Source organism: Indicator indicator, chromosome 1, assembly GCF_027791375.1.
Source record: "Indicator indicator isolate 239-I01 chromosome 1, UM_Iind_1.1, whole genome shotgun sequence".
Classification (NCBI taxonomy): domain Eukaryota; kingdom Metazoa; phylum Chordata; class Aves; order Piciformes; family Indicatoridae; genus Indicator; species Indicator indicator.
The window spans coordinates 84,945,190-84,960,196 of NC_072010.1; the positions used below are offsets into that span (position 1 = coordinate 84,945,190).

A 15,007-nucleotide genomic window follows, 5' to 3' on the forward strand; every position below is an offset into this window, starting at 1 on the left:
TTCTGTGGACAACCTCCATCTCGATGTCCCTTATACTGTGGAACCCAGTTCTCAGGATGCAGCTTCATCAGTGCTGAGTACAGCAGGACAATGTAGACCATGCTGGCCACACAATACATGCCAGGATGCTGTTGGCCTTCCTGGACACACTGCTGGCTCATGTTCAGCAGGTGTCAATCAGCACCCACAGAGCCTTTTCTGCCAGGCAGCTTTCCTGCCGCTCTGCCCCAAGCCTGGACCATTCATGGGGTGGTTGTGCTGCAGGACCCATCACTTGGCTTTGTTAAAGCCTGTACGATTGACCTCATCACATCCATCCAGGGGCCTGTCCAGGACCCTCTGCAGAACCTTCCCATCCTCCAGCAGGCAACGTTTTCATGAGGCTGCTGTAGGCAACAGTATGAGAAAGCTTTACTGAAATCGATGTAAAGAACATCCACTGATGCCTTGTAACTTCTTCTTGTTGTCCCTCCCTTTGTGCTCCAGCTTCCTTTTGCCAGCTCTAGCAGTGCTTCACTTTCTGCCGATCAGCTCATCTCTAAGACTCCAGAAGTAGCCACAAGCCCACACACCACTTTTCTCACCTCCTGATCCTGCTGCCTATGCAGAAAACAAACCAGCCCCCAACACTGCAGACTCCCAGGGCGTGGGCCCGCCCTTTCCACCCTAAGGAATCCTGGATCCGGCAGAGTGGCCTAGCGCTGCCTTGGCGAACATGGGGACAAGTAAAAGAGAGTGGCCCGTACGGGGATCGAACCCGCGACCTTGGCGTTATTAGCACCACGCTCTAGCCAACTGAGCTAACCGGCCCGCGACGTCTTCTACCTACGGCAACACGGCTACCTGCTGCTAATGATCCGACCCGCCTGCATTCCTTCTTTCGAGAAGGTCACAGGGCCCTGCATGACGGCATGTTTCTCCTGTGTGGGACAGGGACATATGCACAACACTTTTCTCCCCCGTGTGGACAGTTATAAACTATAGCAGGGTAGATTTAGACTGGACATTAGGAAGAAGTTCTTTACTCTCAGGGCAGTGAGACACTGGAATGCAGGTTGCCTGGAGAAGTTGTGAATGCCTCATCCCTGGAACTGTTCAAGACCAGGCTGGATGAGGTTTTGAGCAACACGGTCTAGTGGGAGGTGTCCCCATTCGTGGCAGGGGGGTTGAAACTAGTTGATCTTTAAGGTTCCTTCCAACTCAAGACATTCTATGATTCTATGACAGGGGGGCAACAGAGCAGGCTGCAGGATGAGGCCATGCAGGCTCCCTCCTTGGAGGTTTTCCAGACACCTGGCTTGCCCTGAGCATCCTCCAAGATCTGTCCTAAGAGCAGATGCTGCTCTGAGCAGAGAGTTTGGGCAAGATACATCCCATGGTCTCTTCCTGCCTGAATTATCCCACAGCCTGAGCAAAACTCAGCACAGCCTGCAGCAGAAGTGAGCCTCAATGATGAAATAGTGACAAGGGAGGTTTAGATTGAGTATTAGAAAAAAAAATTATTTCTTGAAAGAGTTGTCAGCCGTTGTAACAGGCTGCTCAGGGAGGTGGTAGAGTCACCGTCTCTGGACATGTTCAAGAAACATATGGACATGGCACTTCAGGGCATGGCTTAATACCTGATAGTGTCAGGTAGACAGTTGAACTCAGCAGTCTTTTCCAATTGAAACAATTCTATCCTGAAGATCTTTTCCAACCTAAATGATTCTATGATTCTAAGAGCAGAACCATAGTCTATCCTCTGGTGAACCAGGGACCAGCTTCTCCTGAAATTCACCCAGCAATCAAATTGAATGAAAGTGAGCCTGGAAGCACCTACCTTCCCTGGAAGGATGCAGCAACACCAGAAGAGTTATTCACAATTATCTTTTTTTTTTTTTCATCCTCTTTTTGCCTTATATAGAAAAGGGTTTCTGTTTTACAATGATAGTTTGCCTGCCTTAGACTAGAACAATAACTTTATAAAATTAAAGTATGAAGATTTTGGAATACTTGGTCTTCTTCGTAGACCTCATTATAGAGGGAAACACCAATGAATATCTCTATATGAGCTTGGGATGCAGAAAGACTGACTTGGGATCACTGGGCTGACAGCAATTTTTCTTTTTTTTGTACTCCATACTCCTTGGAATTCCCATCTGGATGCCATCCTGTGCAATCTGCTTTAGGCAAACCTGTCCTGGCAGAGGTGGTGATCTCCAGAGGTCCCCTTCCAACCACTATCATTCTGCAGTTCTGTAATACTCATCCTTTTGGTTACAATCTTCGTTTTACTTTACTCACACCATCAGTTCATCTTTATTGCTGTTAGCCCATATGGTACCAATATCTTCACCAAAGATCCATCAAAATCCCCCAATCCTGTTTTTGCCCAGCTTTGTCAAAATCCTTTATCCCTAAGAGGATGATCAGATCTGATAATTTAATTCACTCATCAGATCATTTCCATCCCATTCCTTTCCATCTGTCCTAGGCCTCACATCTGCCTGCTTGTCCTGCCATCCTCCTCAGCATCATTAATTCATGCTCAGTCACCTCTCCATCTGTAGAGAGGAGCATTTGCTCTTTCATCTTTTCACCCTTCTCTCAGTAACTCCAACTACCATTGCCTTTTGCAACAGCATCTTTTTCTAGGAAGCTGAGAATTTTCTGCTGTATTTTATACTACACAGGGGAGAAAACTAGTTGGGTTATGGCAGTAGTATCTTTTCTTTAGATGTTATATGAATTTTTTTTTTAAGAAAAAAGGTGGACTCCCAGACAAAAGCCAGACATCTTTCAAATGCTTGGCTGCCTGTTGCTTTGTTATGGATTATTAGATCTAGAAAGAATGTTGAACCAGTGAAGAAGAGGAATCTAAGTGTGAAGAAGGACAAATCATGACCCCAGTTTGGTGTTTGGATTCTTGGTTTTCTGTTGTAAATATGAAACTGGAATTTTGCTGCATGCTCACAACACAGACCTGTAAACTGAAGAGCCATCATGCCTTTGAGCAACTTCGGATGGATGTCTGTGCCAAGTCTGGAGCAGGCCCCATGGCTAGAGATATTCAAGGTCAGGCTTGATGGGGCTCTGAGCAACCTGTTTTGGTTGGGGATGTCCCTGCAGGGGGGTTGGACAAGATGATCACTGAAAGTCCTTTCCAACCCAGTGCATTCTTTGATTCTTTGATTCTATGAATCATTATCATACCTGAACCCTGTCCCTTGATACCTCAGCTGCTGCTGCTCCTCACCTAATTGAAATTCCTATTTACATCATCAGCTTTTATCCACCTTGGACATCTTTCTCTTCACCTCTACTGAAAGGCAGCTGTCAGTTTTATAAAAAGCAGGTGATAAGAAGCCCCAGGTTACAGCATAGGTGCAGCAGTAGTAGAACAGTAGATGACAGGCTTTGCTATTCAAGTGCCAACTTCTGCCAAAGACTCCCACAAAGCACATGGCCTCTCTTTCATTCTTGAGGGTCTTCTTTCAATACAGAAAATTTTCCCACGGGCTGCCTGGACCTCTCAACCAAGCAGAGGAAGGAGAAGGGGTGAGATGGGAAAGAGGGAGACTCTTAACTGTCTCTTCTGCTTCCCTTTTTCTATTTGATGTCCATGAAACAGCAACCAGCCAACTGCCAGGAAGCACATGTGTTCTGGGATCTTGCTAACCAGCTATATATTCTGGGAAATGTCACCCTGTGTTAGGCTGAACTCACTCAAATATTCAACACCAAGGCCATATCTGGAATCTTAAGACAAAGCTGAAAAGTGAAAGGGCAGGAAGGAAAAATGCTCCCAAGCAAGCTGCAGTGTGGGCTTGTGTATGGAGTCTGGGTAGTCTCCAGGCTGACATACAGAGCACAAGTGACAGGTATGAGAACTGCAGGCCTTCATTTGTGTGTCTGGAACACAGACTCTCAGTCTGGTTTTTGGTAAGAAACAATTAGCTTTTTTTTTTTTTTTTTTTCTCCACAGACAGGAATAGAGCAGGAATGAGAATTAATCATCTCCCCGGCCTTTTTGTCCAGAATATCAGCAGAAGTAGCTCAAAGCAGTAATATATTTCCTCTTCATTCACAGCTGCCCATCACTGTTTAGTAATCAAATCTGCTCCAATTATGCAATGTTAGGATGGATAAACTCTTTGGCAATTTCTTTCTGGTATAGTGGGTGCCAGGTGTCCACCAAAGCCACTTTGTCACTCTCCCTCCTCGACTGAAGAGGGGAGAAAAAATATAATGAAGGGCTCATGGGTCAGCATAGGACAGGGAGAGATCACTCTGCAATTACTGTCACAGACAAACCGGCCTTAACTTGTGGAGATCATCTTAATTTATTACCAATCAAATCAGATTAGGATAATGAGAAATGAAACTAAGCATTAAAAATGCCTTCCCTGCTACCCCTCCCTTCTTTCTGGGCTTCACTTTATGCTTGAGTTCCCTCTCTCCTTCCCTGTCAGCAGCACAAAAGGACAGAAAATGAGGGTTGTGGTCAGCTCATCCCTTGTTGGTTCTGCTGTTCCTTCCTCTTCAGGGGGAAGACTCCTTACACTCTTCCCTCTGGAACACAGGAAGTTCCATCTAAACACAAGAGGGAACTTCTTTAAGAGTGGTGGAACACTGGAACAGACTGCCCAGAGAGGTGGTGGACCTCCATCTCTCGAGACATTCAAAACCCACCTGGACACATTCATGTGTGACCTTCTTTAGGTGAACCTGTCATGGCAGGGGGTTTGGACTCAATCTCCAGAGGTCCCTTTCCGATCTCTACCATACTATGATACTGTATTCCAGAATGGAGTCCATTCAGAGACACAGTTCTCCACAAACTGCTCCAGTGTAGGTCCCTGCTGGGGTCTCAATTCCTGTCAGCAAACATACTCCAGTGTGGGCTTCCTATGGGACCACAACCATCATGCATCCACCTGCTCTGCCATTGGGTCCTCTGTGGACTGTAAGTGGGTATCTGCTCTAGCATTAACCTCCATGGGCTTCAAGGAGACAACCTGCCTCGCCAGGGTCTTCATCACAGGCTGCAGGGTCTCTGCTCCAGCACCTGGAGCACCTCTTGCCCCTCCTTCTTCACTGATCCTGGTATCTGCAGCATTGTTTCATTCACATATTGTCTCTCCTCTCTCCCAGCTGCAGTTTCCATTGCACAGCATGTTTTCTCCTACCACCATCATTGATTGGCTTGGCCTTGGCCAGTGGCTGCAGTCCCAACAGCTATGCTTCAGTATGTTGTCTACAAAGGAAGGTTGTTTGACTCAGAGCCAGTGTTTTTCAGGGCTAGAAAGATGGTCCTTCCTCTGTGCCTAAGCAAACATGAAAGCAAGACCATCTTCCAGAAGAAACAAGACATTTAAGCAGAAAGTGGAACAAAGTATGCTCGTGAGCTTCCCTCCACCTTGGCCCCTTCCCAAGTGTTTGCACTGCAGGACACATTAAGATCTTTTTTCATGTATGTCAGTAAGGTATGTGGCAAAGTGATCTTCACTCACTGCTCACCACCCAGCCCAAAATGGATCTATACCAGCAATTTAACAACAAAGTAGAACTTTAGGCATTCTGCACCCACGTCCTGTTTATTCTCATCTCTCATCAATTCAGAACTGGCAACTAGGGAAAAAATAGTAATTCATTAGCTGCCCAAATAAAAGGGTACAAAGAATTAATGTTATCACCCTGAACACTACCCAGGGATTTATTAATAAACTTGCCATTGAAATATCACTCATAAAAATGCTAATACAAATTATTTGCATATGTCTGTGCATCAAAACATGATAAAGACCAATGGTGTTATATTTAATAAAATAATTATTGCTCCAGTCATAAAGTAAATGTTTGGTGGTCATAAAATGTATGTTGAAAGGTAGCATGCATATGCATTCTATATTTATAGCATTTTCAATAATAGCTAGTGTGACTTTTTTATAGCATTTTTTAATAATATCTACCATGAGTTTTGAACAAAGCAGTTGAGAGGACAATTTTTGCCTGGATATCATCAGTGTTTTGAACTAGAAACCAGCAGATTGAAGAATCACATCTATAAAGAGGATGCCATATCCCACTTAACCACCACAGCAGTAGCAGCTGTGTCATGTTTTTTTTTTTTTTACAAAATAATCAAAACCTACATCACAGCTTCTCTATGTTGACCAGCAACAGGTGAGGACAACTCTAGAGTTCCAAGAAGAACAAAAAGCCCTTCCTTTCAACCATCTAAAATGAACGACCATCTATGAAAGCTGAGTTTGCAACGTCTGCAAGTCATCACCATTCTTTATTTAAAGCCAAAATTAGACACAAATCACAGAATGGTTTGGGTGGGAAGGGACCATAAAGATCTAGTCCCAACCCCTCTGCCAAGGGCAAGGACACCTCCCAGTAGACCAGCTTGCTCAAGGCCCTGTCCAGCCTGGCCTTGAACATGTTCAGGGAGGGGGCATCCACAACCTTCTTGGTTCCAGCTCTTGTTCCAGCTCAAGGCCATTTGCCCTTTTCCTATCACTACAAGCCCTTGTAAAAAGTCCCTCCCCAGCTTTCTTGTATGCCCCCTCAGGTACTGGAAGGCCCCCTTCAGGTGCTGGATCTGATATAGGAGTATATTGTCTAGAGGACACCAGAAGTTCCACACATTTCTCAGAAGACTTGGACATTCTTTGTGGTCTACAGGTAGAAAATGCCAGGCTATGCCCTTAAGATAGTACAGCTATACACATCCAGCTAACATCCACAATAGGCAGCACTTTGGACTGAAAAGTTGATAGTATTGGTTTAGTACCCAGGGTGGTGGGAGAACATACTATGTGAAGAGAGTTTGCTTGTTTGCCTGTGTTGCAGCTCCAGCTCCTAGATCTAATTTGTCCTCTTTTTCCATGTTTTGAGATAGTCTGCAACACTCAGCCTCTAGCTAACACCAAGCATCAATTTACTCTTGAACATACCACGTGAAGCTTACAGGTGGCATTGAAGAATCACCAGTATGAGTTATCATGAATTGTGTCACATTATTAGTGCTGAAATTGTTGGCAGCTATTCCATTTTTAAGTAGAGCCTATTTGTTTTCTTCCTGCTATGGATGGACAGACAGGATTACATTACATAAACCTCACATCCATTTCAAGTGCAGATAGAAATAGTAATTTGATGTTCCTCATTTTTATTCAGAAAAACAAACAAAAAAACCAACAACAAAACAAAAAAAAATACAAACAACTAACCAAACAAAGTTTAAGCCAAATCAAGCCATACACATCCCTTTACATTTTGGAGTAATTTAACTATTTCTCCAGAGTATTTTGAAACATGATTCTACATTCTAAGGGTCTACAGAACAAGTCTTACAAGGACTGACTGAGGGAACTGGGATTGTTTAGTCTGAAGATGAGGAGGCTTAGGGAAGATCTCATTGCTTTCTACAACTTGCAGAAAGGAGGTTGGAGTGAGGTGAGGGTTGATCTCTTCTCTGTAGTATCAGGTGATAGATGAGAGGAAATGGCCTTAAATTGTGTCAGGTTGGATATTAGGAAAAATTTCTTTCCTGCAGGAGTGGTCAGGCATTGGAACAGGCTGCCCAGGGAGGTGGGGGAGTCACCAGCCCTGGAGCTGTGCAAGAAATGTGTGAACGTGGTACTTTAGGACATGGTATAGTGGCCATGGTGGTCTTAGGTTGATGGCTGGACTTGATGATCTTAGAGGTCTTTTCCAACCAAAATAATTCTATTATTCTATATCTTTTTCATAAAGTCAGTTTCCTGGTATGTTTCTAAAATATTTGGAATAGTAAAAAGCCAGAGTACCATGTGATTTCACTAAAATCTGCTTGTAGATGAGTATTCCTAATTATTTTATTTAAGGAAAGGGTGCAGAAGAGCTTCACAATTTATTTTTATATTCTGGAGAAGCTGGTCAATGTAATTCTCCCAAAGGTGAAAATTCAGAAAGGTGTGTTTCAAAAGGTAGTGATATTTCAATTAGAATAAGCCAGAATCACAATCAAAGAATGCCAGGTTGTAAGAGACCCCCAAGTTTCATCTGGTTCAGACTTTCTAGGTGATAGTGTAGTTGAAATGATCTGGCCCAGCACCATGTCAAGCTGAGTCTGCAAACTGCCCAATGTAAGGGAATCCACTGCTTCCCTGGGGAGATGATTCCAATATCTAAATGTTCTTCTGGTGAAAAACGTTCTGCAGTCCAATCAGAATCTCCCATGAAAAAAATGGCAGAATATCATGACCAAGGTAAATTGTGGTTTATTGCTCCCTAAAAAGGCAAACTTGTATTTTTGGTGAAGTTACTGAAACAGCTTCCTTCCCTTACCTTAGGCTCTTAGCTCTCTTGCCAGATGAAGACCTTACACAGAAGACAGACAGACTAAAAAATAAAATTACTTTGCATTAGAAAATCCACCTCCTATTCAGTGAAGTTTTACAAATGGAATATTGTTTCATAATAGGCCAGGTACTCAATGCCTTTAATTTGCATTGCACTCCTAAGTACATTTATTATAAATTGCAATACTTCCCTGTGGAAAGGCTTATTTGTGATCAGACAAATGTCCATTAGCCTTCATTCAAATCCACTGGTCATTTTTTTTTTTTGGTTAGATCTGTAAAACCTGCTATTTCTGGCCCTCCTATTTCTTCAGTCCTTGCAAAGACCCTCTCTTTGCTCTGTTCTCTAATACACCCAGTGGTCATTAAAGTTCCATTTGAAGAGAATTAAAGAGGACTATAATTTTTATGCGATTAAATTGGACCAATTATTTCTTGAAACCACAAGCGTATAATTTCCTATAAGCACTGGAAAAAAAAATCAATATCCCAAGTTCATAAATTATTTATGACTCCACCAGGCTGTTATTTGTTACAGCAACAGAAAGACATAATAGTGTCCTGGGGTGCATTAAGATGAGTGTGGCCAGCAGGTCAAGGGAGGTTCTCCTTCACCTCTACTCTGCCCTGGTAAGACCACATCTGGACTATTGTGTCCCAGGACAGGAACATACTAGAGAGAGGAGGGAGGCTATGAGGATGATGAAGGGACAGAAACATTTACCTGATGAGTAAAGGCTGAGAGACCTGGGGCTGTTTGGCCTGGAGGAGAGAAATCTGAGAGGGCGTATGAGCAGTGTTTACAAACACTTGGAGGGTGGGTGTCAGGAAGAAGGGGCCAGCCTCTTTTCAGGAGCAACGAACACAAACTGGAACTCAGAAAGTTCCACCTCTGCAGGAGGAAAAACTTCTTTGCTCTGAGGGTCCTGAAGCTCTGGAGCAGGCTGCCCAGAGAGGCTGTGGAGCCTCCTTCTCTGGAGTCTTTCCAAACACACATGGATGAGTTCCTGTGTGGCATGCCTGGGGACATGAACTCTGGAGGTCCCTTCCAACCCCTATTATTCTGTGATTCTATGATACAGAACTGGGACAAGAATTTCAGCTTTCATGCATGTAGATAACAAGGATGCCCACCTAAAAAATTAATAAACCCACTAAGAGCAGTCTGAAACCCAGAATTGCTCCCGCCTCCTATAGCCATGCTCCCTGAAAACATGTGTTTCCAAATAAGAAAGTGGCATACAAAATGCTTCTATATTTCTTAAATGTTGCACATGGCTCTTTGCCATAGGTGGCATTGGAGCGTTTTGATGAGTTTCTGAATAGTTTTGGAATCAGTTGCACATAAGACCTACATCTTATGTTTGTGAAGCCAAGTTTCTGAATGCCAGAAGCAGTTTACAGGAGACTTCCAAATATTTGAAAAGAACTACCATAATATTTCTATGCTTTCTGTTATTTTTGTTAATGCTTTGATCTAACCGTGAAAGATACAACAGTATATGCTGTATATTCAGTTTATCATCAGGATTTTCTTTTGTTTGCTTGTTTGTTGGTTTGATTTTTTTCAAGCCTAGCACCCTCTTTCTAGGTTCTTAACTTACTTCACAAAGTTGACATTGTCACTGCTTAAGACTCACAAGGCTCTTTTCAACTTTGTATGTAACACCAATTAATTTTTGCAACCACCATCTACTTTAGCAACATTTGGCATCATTTATTTCCATTTATGCAAAGGGAGCAGCTGATGTACTCCAAAAAAATTAGGGATTCAAGGGAGGAAAAACATTTTCATTCCACTTTTCATGTCCTGATGCAAGTCCCTCGAACCATTACATCTCTTCACAAAAGCGTTTGGGGCCAGTTAAAAAAGGATCACACTCATTATCCCCAGAAGGACAGGGATTGCATGATTAGAACAGCAATACCTGGCCAGGAAAGCACAGCTGGATGAAGTTCTAGCAGGAGCAGCTCCATTTTCTGTCCCCCTGGTGTAGATAAACTGAACAGCATAGAGTTTATTCCAGATATGCCTTTGTGATGTGACCTTGGAATAAAAAGTTGCTGTTTAATCTAAGTGGATATGGAAGTTGCCATGTTGCTTCTGAAACAAAGGAAGGTTTGGTCCAATGTTATTAGGTCAAATATTCATTGATCCTGTGAAAGTCTACCCTGACCAAAATTAAAAGCAGTTTTGATTGCACGGTCCTGCTTCTAGCTGGTTTTAGGAATTAGAAATCAACATGTCCAGAGAGGGCACGATAGCTTTGAGTTGCAGGATGTTATTTGAAACACTGCTCCTTCAAGCATGGGAATAAATAAATAAATAAATAGTGCATTAACCTAAACGCTTATGCACCGCTTCATCATACCTAGACTGAGAACACAAGTTGTAGAAGGATGTGGTATACTGAATTTTACATGTCTACCCATCACCCATCACCCATCAAAGCTTTCTTGATCCAGCCATTCAGAAGTTATACATGGTCTGAGAGAGCTTTTACTTAAAAGCCCAGTCAAGCTAAAGGGTGTCCTTAAGAATATGAACAGCTTCTCCTTCTTCATATACCTTATAGTTTCAGTCAGCTAAAAGGGGAAGACTCATGTAGAGGCGTTAAGTGAGAGCAGGGTAGATTTAGGTTGGACAGTAGGAGGATGTTCTTCACAATGAGGATGGTGAGACACAGGCACAGGTTGCCTAGAGAGGTGCTTGAGGCCCTATCACTGGAGACATTCAATGTCAAGTTTGATGAGGCCCTGAGTAACTTGACCTAGTTAAAGATGTCCCTGCTTACTGCAGGGGTGCCAGACAAGATGATATTTGAGGGTCTCTTCCAACTCAATGCATTCTATGATTCTATGATTTAAGGTCACTTATTAATGATCTTAATGTAAAGATTTTTGTGTACCTGACAAGTAACAGTCATTTCAAACAGTATTTCAATAAAATCAATACAGGAGTAGAGATCTTAGAGTTCTTGATTTCTTCACAGAATCACAGAACCAGCTTGGAGAAGACCTTTGAGATCACCAAGTCCAACCTATCACCCAACACCATCTAATCAACTAAGCCATGGCACTGTCTCATCCAGTCTTATTTTAAACACTTCCAGGGACAGTGACTCCACCACCTCCCTGGGCAGCCATTCCAATGGCCAATCACTCCTTCTGTGAAGAATTTCTTCCTAACATCCAGCCTAAACCTCCCCTGGATCAGCTTGAGACCATGTCCTCTTGATCTGTCACTGGTTGCCTGGGAGAAGAGACCAACCTCCACCTGGCTACAGCCTCCCTTCAAGTAGTTCTTACAAGTGTTAGGAAAATCAACCATAGGGTAGACACCTTAGCCCTATATTGGTAAAGGAAGGTGAAAGTCTCCACTAGACACTAGCAAATCCAGACAAAAGTTTTCTTAAGAGGACAGAGAAAGGGAAGAAAAAAGAACTTCTCAGTTTTGCAGGTTACAAAACAATTTGCTAGATACCAAACTGTACAGATCTGAGAAATTCAATGTTTAAAGTCGAACTGTTTTCCTTGATGTGCTTTTCCATAATAGCATCAGGTCCAGGATCTTGCCAAATAGGCTAATTACGGGGAGGACACTTGAGTTTCCAAAAGCAGAAGACAGTATCAACTACTTTTTAAAACTCTTCAGCGCATAGAAGAAAAGGGTTTAACCAGCATGAACTCATAAATCTCAAATCGTCAGGTGCTCACTCTTCATGTTACTTGACACTGAGAACAAAGTGGAATTTCTCAGCCATGACCAACTAATTAAGTTTCATCCATGTTCTGCGTGCTGCCAAGCCACTCTAGCTCCCATTCTGGAGCAGTAAAGCACAGCAAGACAGGAGCCTGAACCAGTTGTTACACATAGGGTGGCTGGTATGGCACTGGAGCAGTCTGTTTTCAGGGCATGGCTGTAAGAATCATAGACCTCTAAGATTATCAAGTCCAACCATCAACCTGAGACCACTATGGGCACTAAACCGTGTCCCAAAGGGCCATGGCTGCATGTTCCTTGAACACCTCCAGGGATGGTGACTCCAACACCTCCCTGGGCAGCCTGTTCCAATTCCTGACCACTCCTGCAGGAAAGAATTTTCCTAATATCAAAACTAAACCTCCCCTGGCACAGTTTCAGGCCATTTCCTCTCATTCTATCACCTGATGCTAGGGGGAAAAGACCAACCTGGACCTCACTCCAACCACCTTTCAGGAAGTTGTAGAGAGCAGTAGGGTCTCCCCTCGGCTTCATCTTCTCCAGACTAAACAATCCCAGTTCCCTCAGCCAGTCCTCACAAGACCTATTCTCCAGACCTTTTGCCAGCTTTGCTGGCTTTCTCTAGACATGCCCTAGCACCTCAATGTCCTTGTAGTGAGGGGCTCAAAACTGAACCCAGGATTTGATGTGTGTTCTCACCAGTGCTGATTACAGGGTCAGTACCAGTTCCCTAATCCTGCTGGCCGTGCGGTTCCTGATCCAGGCCAGGATGCTGGTGGCCTTCTTGGTGACTTGAGCACACTGCTGGCTTTTGTTCAGTCATCTGTCAACCACCACCCTCAGGTCCTTTTTATGCTGAGCAGCTTTCCAGTCACTCTGCCCCAAGCCTAGAGCATTCATGAGGTTATTGTGACCCAGATGCAGGATCCAGCACTTGGCCTTGTTAAACTTTATACAACTGACTTTGGCTCATCAATCATGTCTGACCAGATCCCTTTGCAGAGCCTTCTTACCCTCAAGCAGATCAAAAGCCCCACCCAATTTAGTGTCATCTTCAAAAAAAAATATCAACATTGTCCAACCAGGAATATCTTTTAAGTTTTGTACCGCAAGAGTGCAGATTGAAACCTTAGCAAGGATTCTTGTACAAAGTCAGGCCCTGTTGGACAGGAGTAATTCAAACTGGAAAGAAAAAGAGCATAAAGCCTTTTAGGCAACACTTGAAGAAGTATGACCTTCTGGGACCCTGGTAACTACTAAAATGTCTTCTCACCAAGAAATGTGTAATGCATTGCTCTCCAATCTCAGCAACTAGCATTATGGATTCCTACACATTTCTAAATTTACTTCCAGCCCCAGGCTGAGCAGTAGTTACTGAATATGGTGACAAACTACTTTTAAAACATGGTATTGAGACACCTGAAAAGTCTATAAAATAAGAAGAAAACAAACAAAGCAAGCCACATGCACACTAATAAACCTCAACCAAAACAAACTAAATCAAAAAAATTAAAACAAAAAAACCAAACCAAATACCCAAACAACAAAACCAAACAAAACAGGAGAAAAATTAAACATCAGCAGAAAAAAAGAAAAAAAAAACAAACCACAAAACAAACCCAAAACACCAAAAAAACCAAAACAACTCCAGCAGAACAAAGCTGAAACCAAACACACAACAACAAACAAAATCAATGCAGTCCATATTAAGATTGGGAGCTGGTTTGAATTTGATTTTTTAAAAGTACAGAACTGCAAGTAGTCTGCTTTTATTAAATAATCCTGAAATTTTCCACTGGACCCACTGCCTTAGATATAAATTGCAATCTCTTAATTTGACCCTGATCCAGCAAAGCAGATCAGCACAAGTATAAAGCACAGAATGACAGAAAACTTAATTATATCAATTAAGCCCCAGACAAAGAAGGCCTCTCCAATGACTTAGTGCAAATAAAATAAAGGTCTTTTTCTGCACTCTTTACATTTCACCCCAGGCATTAGGTTCTTTCACAGGTAGATTTAGAGGGGTTTCATAATAATTGGTAAACAAAATAAGTTATCCCCTGACCTTTGCCAGAATCACAGAATCACACAGAATTGCATGGTTGGAAAAGACCTTAAGATCATGAAGTCCAACCATAACCTAGCATCTCCATGTACAAGACTCTTAGACCATGTCCCTAAGCATCTCATCCAGACGTCTTTTAAACACCTTCAGGGATGGCGACGCCACCGTCTTCCTGGGCAGCCTGTGCCTGTTCCAGTGCCCAGTGACCCTGCCAGTGAAGAAATTTTTTTCTAACATCCAGCCCTGAACCTCCACTGGCACAACTTGATGCCATTTCCTCTAGTCCTATCTCTTGTTACCTGAGAGAAAAGGCCAACCCTCACCGCACTAGAACCTCCTTTCATGTACTTGTAGAGAGACATGAGGTCTCCCCTCAACCTCCTTTTCCTCAGTCTTCCAGGAGGATTAATATCTCTGCCACTGTCTTTCTATATTCTTGTTACCCAAGCTTTCATCCCTCTAGAAGGAGAGCCTCTATTACCCCAAAATCCAGAGGTTGCCACCTCCTACACATCAAGCAGTGTACTGCTGAACTTCTCATTTCACACATCAATAGGTGCAGTGTTTATGTAAATCCTCCAGGTGAATTGCCACACCATGTAGGTGCATATCCACCAAGTACAGAATCAAGGCAGAGGGTCAAGTTTTAAAATACTTAACAGTATTTAAAATGGTAGGAGTTGGAACAGAGATCCCTTGGAAGGATGATCTTGGAGGTCATCAAGTCAAATCCCCCTGTCAAAGGAGGATCACTTAGGACAGGCCACACAGGAATGCATCCAGATGGGTTTGGAAAGTCCCCAGAGAAGAAGACTCCACAACCTCTCTGGGCAGCCTGCTCCAGGATTCCAGCACCCTCACAGGAAAGTTTTTCCCCATGTT

General features: G+C 43.1%; 1 non-coding gene across 1 annotated transcript; it reads right to left on the reverse strand.

Moving 5' to 3' along the window:
- Positions 1 to 736: 736 nt before the first annotated feature.
- On the reverse strand, positions 737 to 810 carry TRNAI-AAU (transfer RNA isoleucine (anticodon AAU)). Its single transcript has one exon. It is a non-coding gene; the product is annotated as a tRNA-Ile (tRNA).
- Positions 811 to 15,007: the final 14,197 nt, after the last annotated feature.